Below are 5,070 nucleotides of genomic sequence, written 5' to 3'. Positions count from 1 at the left end.
GCAGGGCTGTGGGGTTCTGTTCTCCCGGAGCCAGCAGGGCTGTGGGGTTCTGTTCTCCCGGAGCCAGCAGGGCTGTGGGGTTCTGTTCTCCCGGATCCAGCAGGGCTGTGGGGTTCTCCTCTCCTGGAGCCAGCAGGGCTGTGGGGTTCTGTTCTCCTGGAGCCAGCAGGGCTGTGGGGTTCTCCTCTCGGGGAGCCAGCAGGGCTGTGGGGAGCAGCAGAGCCCCACCGTGCCCCTGCTCCGGGCACCTGCAGTGGGGTCAGCTCCAGCTTCTGACAGAGCAGCCCCGGCCCCTCCTGCTGCTCCCGCTGGATTATTGATCCCCCAGGAATGAACAGGGATTGATCCCCCCAGGAATGAACGGGGATTGATCCCCCTGGAATGAACGGGGATTGATCCCCATGGAATGAATGGGGATTGATCCCCCCAGGAATGAACGGGGATTGATCCCCCCAGGAATGAACAGGGATTGATCCCCCTGCAATGAACGGGGATTTATCCCCCATGGAAGGAACAGGGATTGATCCCCCCCAGGAGCAAACAGGGATTGATCCCCCAGGAATGAATGGGGATTGATCCCCATGGAATGAACGGGGATTGATCCCCATGGAATGAACAGGGATTGATCCCCATGGAATGAACAGGGATTGATCCCCATGGAAGGAACGGGGATTGATCCCCCAGGAATGAACGAGGGTTTATTCCCCCTGCAATGAACAGGGATTTATTCCCCCTGCAATGAACAGGGATTGATCCCCATGGCCGATCCAGCCGGGTCCCCAGTGGGGCAGCTCAGGGGATGACATTTGCCCGCTCAGGTTTGGTGGCTGTTCCTTGGCACTGAGAACTTTCCAGAGCAGAGGAACGAGGCCATGTGGCTGAGCACTGCCGGGAGCCCATCCGGGCCTGCCCTGCTCCTCCTGGGAGCAGCCGGGGAGCCAAGGCAGCAGAGGGAGCTGCCCCAGCACAAGCCGAGCAGGTTGACCCCTTTTCCCCCTGACAGGGCTGTTACCTTTTTAGGATCAAAGCTTTTCACATTTGGTGGCTGTTCTTGAAGAAGCTCAAGTGTTTCCACTGCAGCCCTGAGTGATTCTGGCTCTGCTCCTGCCACCCAGCCCCGCTCTGCTCTGTGAGCAGCTCCTTGAAACTGGAGTTTACAAAAATAAAACCCAGATTAAAGCCAGAGCAGCTGCCCTGAGGTTTAAATCGATGCTGGTATGATGTGCTGCCAAAGAGAGAATTACTCAGGAGTGTGGATTAGAGCTGTTTGTCTCCAGGAAGACCTGGTCTTCAAAGCCAGGGAATTTTCCCAGCTCTAGCTGGTGCATCTTCAGACAGGAGGCTCTGGTGCCCTGCTCCGTGGGCACCAGCCTGTCAGCGATCTCGTTTTTATCTCAGCTGCTTCATCTCCTTTCTTCTTCTTCATCTCTTTTTTCCTGTCTGCTTTGGTATTCTCCCATGCTCCTACTTTGGCTGGAATTTGCTGGCCAGGGCTGCCCTCCAGCCTTCCCGGTGCTGCCTCTCACCAGCTGTAAAAACTTCAAGGCTTTAAAAAATATTTTTCTTCCTGTTGGGAGAGAGGTTCCATTTTTTTTTATTATTTTTTTTTTGTTTTTTCAGTCGCGTTTGCTCGTTCTAAACAGCCCAGCTCTGCTGAGGGTCCGTGTGCTGGGGGAAGCTCTGGGAAGGGCAGGTTTGGGCTGAGCTCTGGCAGGAGGTGTCTGTGCCATGTCCCAGAGCAGCTCCTGTGCCGTGGGAAGGGTGAGGGATCGGGGAGTGAAGGGCTCACAGAAGCACCTGGGGCTGAGCTTTGTCCCCACAGGGCTGCAGCAGACGGGGCTCGGTGCCCTGGCCAGCACTCCCAGGGTCCTGGCAGCTTTGCTGCTGCTGCCCCAGAGCTGCTCGGAGCCCCCAGGCAGGAGGGGAGGCACAGCTGGGAGGTCACAGCCCCTGCAGCAGTGAGGGGACAGGGCCACCTGTCCCTGCCACACGCGTGACCCTGGAGCCGAGGACAAAGCAAGGAGCAGTTTCCAGCCCTCGTTCGGCTCCTGGAGCCTGCCCTGAGCCCCGGGAGGAGGCTGGAGCCCTGCTCTGGCTCCCAGCCCGCTGTGCCTTTGGCTCCATGCACAGGGAACTGCGGATTCCTGGCTGAGGAGGGGGAGGGCTGAGGGTGGCATCGCCACACGGAGTGTGTCCTGTTCCCTGGCAGCTCCCAGCCCAAATCCTGCAGCTCCCCGTGGAGCTTTCCCTGTCTCGGGGCATCCTTTGTCCTCCAGGGACTCCAAAACCCCGGTGTTTGCAGCCAAAGCTCCCCGGGCTGGGATTGCTGCCTGTGCACAGAGTCAAGCCTTGCCTGGGTGGGCTCAGGCCAAGCTTTGGCAGGGGCTCAGCAGGGCTGGCCTGGGCTGTCCCCAGCCTCGGGGGGCTCTCGGAACCAGGGTGGGACAATAAACCCGGGAGTTCTGGGGGTGCTCCCGTGGAGCTGCAGCTCTGCAGGGCCCTGCGGGCTGGGACGAGGGGGAGGCAGGGAAAGGTGCTGGGAACACTCCCAGGCTTTCTGCAGGGCTGATGGAGGTGCCTGTGGATGTTTTGATGGATTCAGGCTTTATTTATTAATGTTCCATTTCTGGCTTGTTTGTCCATCTCTTTAACAAGGTCACGGCTGTAAAACAAAAATAGCATCCACGAGGGATCTCAGCCTTCCCTATTAAACCTCCTGAAAAGAAACACACGCTGGATCTTTAAAAACAAACCCCCAGCTTGGCACGGGGGAAGGGTGAGCCACCAGATTCCCCTCTGAAGAGCTAATTCCTTCCAAAAAACGAGGACCTGCTTCCTTATGTGCCGAGACCCCAGGACGGTTTAATTTCGGTGTCAGCGCTAATTGATTGGAAGCAACAATTTTGCCAGACAAAGCTGTAAATTAGTTTCAAATGGGGGAACCGGGCCACCCACTGCCCAACTATCGAATTGCAGTAACAACATTAAACACGGAGCAAACCATAACCCGGGGAAGGAAAACCCAAGTGAAACCAGATTTCCACTCATTGCCTTTCCCCAGCAAAGTGGAACCAGATGGTTTGTGGCTTTGATAATAAGTGAGGCCGATTCTTTCAGATGCAGCTTAGGCCGAGTATCGCACAAAGGGATGGGCTGAGAGGAAAACCCTCCCAGGCAGGAGTTCTGCCTCCGGAGACCACCGGCATGTAAACCCCTCCCAATCAAAACATTACCCAAATTGGCTTCCTAATTGCAGCCGAGCCTCTCTCGCTGGGACTGCCCCTCTCATCGCCTCCCGCGAAATTCCAGCGCCGCTCCCACAGCTTTCAGCCGCAGATGCAAATCCCTCCTCGTTCTCCCGCAAATCCCTCCTCGTTCCCCCGCAAATCCCTCCTCGTTCCCCCGCAAATCCCTCCTCGTTCCCCCGCAAATCCCTCCTCGTTCCCCCGCAAATCCCTCCTCGTTCCCCCGTTCTCCCTGCCCGGGAGCGCAGTCTGGCTCCGGGAGAGGTGAGGATGCTCCCCAGTGCCTGCCCCCCGCAGCCAGACCTTGGGACTGGAGCAGGATCCCAGGGACATCCAGGCTGGAAAATCCCTCCGGGACCATCCAGTCCGAGCTGTGCCCGCCTTGTCCCCAGCCCGGAGCTCTGAGTGCCACCCCCAGGGATTCCTTGGGCACCTCCAGGGATTCCTTGGGCACCCCCAGGGATTCTTTGGGCACCTCCAGGGATTCCTTGGGCACCGCCAGGGGTTCCTTGGGCACCCCCAGGGATTCCTTGGGCACCTCCAGGGGTTCCTTGGGCACCTCCAGGGGTTCCTTGGGCACCGCCAGGGATGGGCACTCCAACCCCCACCCCAGGCAGCCTCTGCCAAGGCCAGGCCCCCGTTCCATGGGGAAATTGCTCCTGGTGCCCAGCCTGGGGCAGAGGGGCTGTGGGGTGACCGTGCTGAGAGCTCTGAGGTTGCTGAGCAGCTCTGAGGTTGGTTCCCAGCTCGTGGTGGGGCTGGAGCTGGCTCAGATTGCCCCGAGCAGGAGTTCTGCAGCCTCAGAGCCGTGTCCTGCTCTGTGAGAACAGCCCCGAGCACGAGATGGGCCCAGGGCGTTCAGCCACGGAGCTCCAGCCCAAACTCGTGCTCTGCCGTTGTTACATGGAGAGTTTTCCCATCTCCTGTTCGTGTCACCTCCAGGGCTGGCTGCAAACAACCTGCAGATGCTTCCAGAGGCCAGGTGGAGCTGAGCATCAGCCTGTCCAAAAAAACTTCCATTTGATTTGATGTCCAGGAGGTAAAATCTGAATAAAAATAAAAATAAAAAATAAAACCTGGTCTGGATCTCTCATGGCTTTGTGTTCCTCGTGCAGCAGAAGGAAGGAACCCTTGGTGGGGAGACCCTCATGCCAAAGACAGCCCTGCCTGTGCTGGCTCCGTGTTTATGGCTGGGCTGGATGATCTCAGCGGTATTTTCCAAGCCTGACCTCTCTCTGCCTCCATTTCCTGCCCTGGCAGGGACAGCCCAGCAGCAGCAAACGCTGCAGTTCAGTCAGGAAAGTCCCCACAGGGCCATGGAGGAGCAGACCTGGACCCAAGCTCGCTGCAGTTACCCAGCTCTTCTGTCCAAAGCCCTGCTCCTGGGCACACTGGGCTGCTGGGGACGCAGAAACTCGGGGCTCTGCACGGAAAACCTGGTGGAAATTCCTTCTGAATTCCACGGAGGCCAGATCTGCTCACAGAAATGTTCATCCCTGCAGGGAAAGGCTCCCTGCTCCGGGCTGGGGTCTCCTCATGGCCACAGCGGCTCTGGAATGCAGCAGCGGGGCTGAGGGGAAACTTTTCTGCCCTTCTCCCTTTTAGGTTGTGGAATATTATTTTTTTCCAAGCCAAGGCTTCCCACAGCCGCCCTGGGAAGGGGCTTGGCAGAGGAGCTGGGGAGCAGCAGCTCGGTGGGGAAGCACAGCCGGGGAGCTGCTGTGGCAGCGCTTGGGAAGGGATGGCTTTGGGGGAGCTGCACTGGGCTTGGATGAGGGCTCCGAAAAACCAAAAACCGTCAGCAAATGATTGCAATTTCCTCTTG

The sequence above is a fragment of the Parus major genome, chromosome 10 (genome assembly GCF_001522545.3).
Source record: "Parus major isolate Abel chromosome 10, Parus_major1.1, whole genome shotgun sequence".
NCBI classification, from domain to species: domain Eukaryota; kingdom Metazoa; phylum Chordata; class Aves; order Passeriformes; family Paridae; genus Parus; species Parus major.
Note: the sequence above shows the minus strand (reverse complement) of the source record.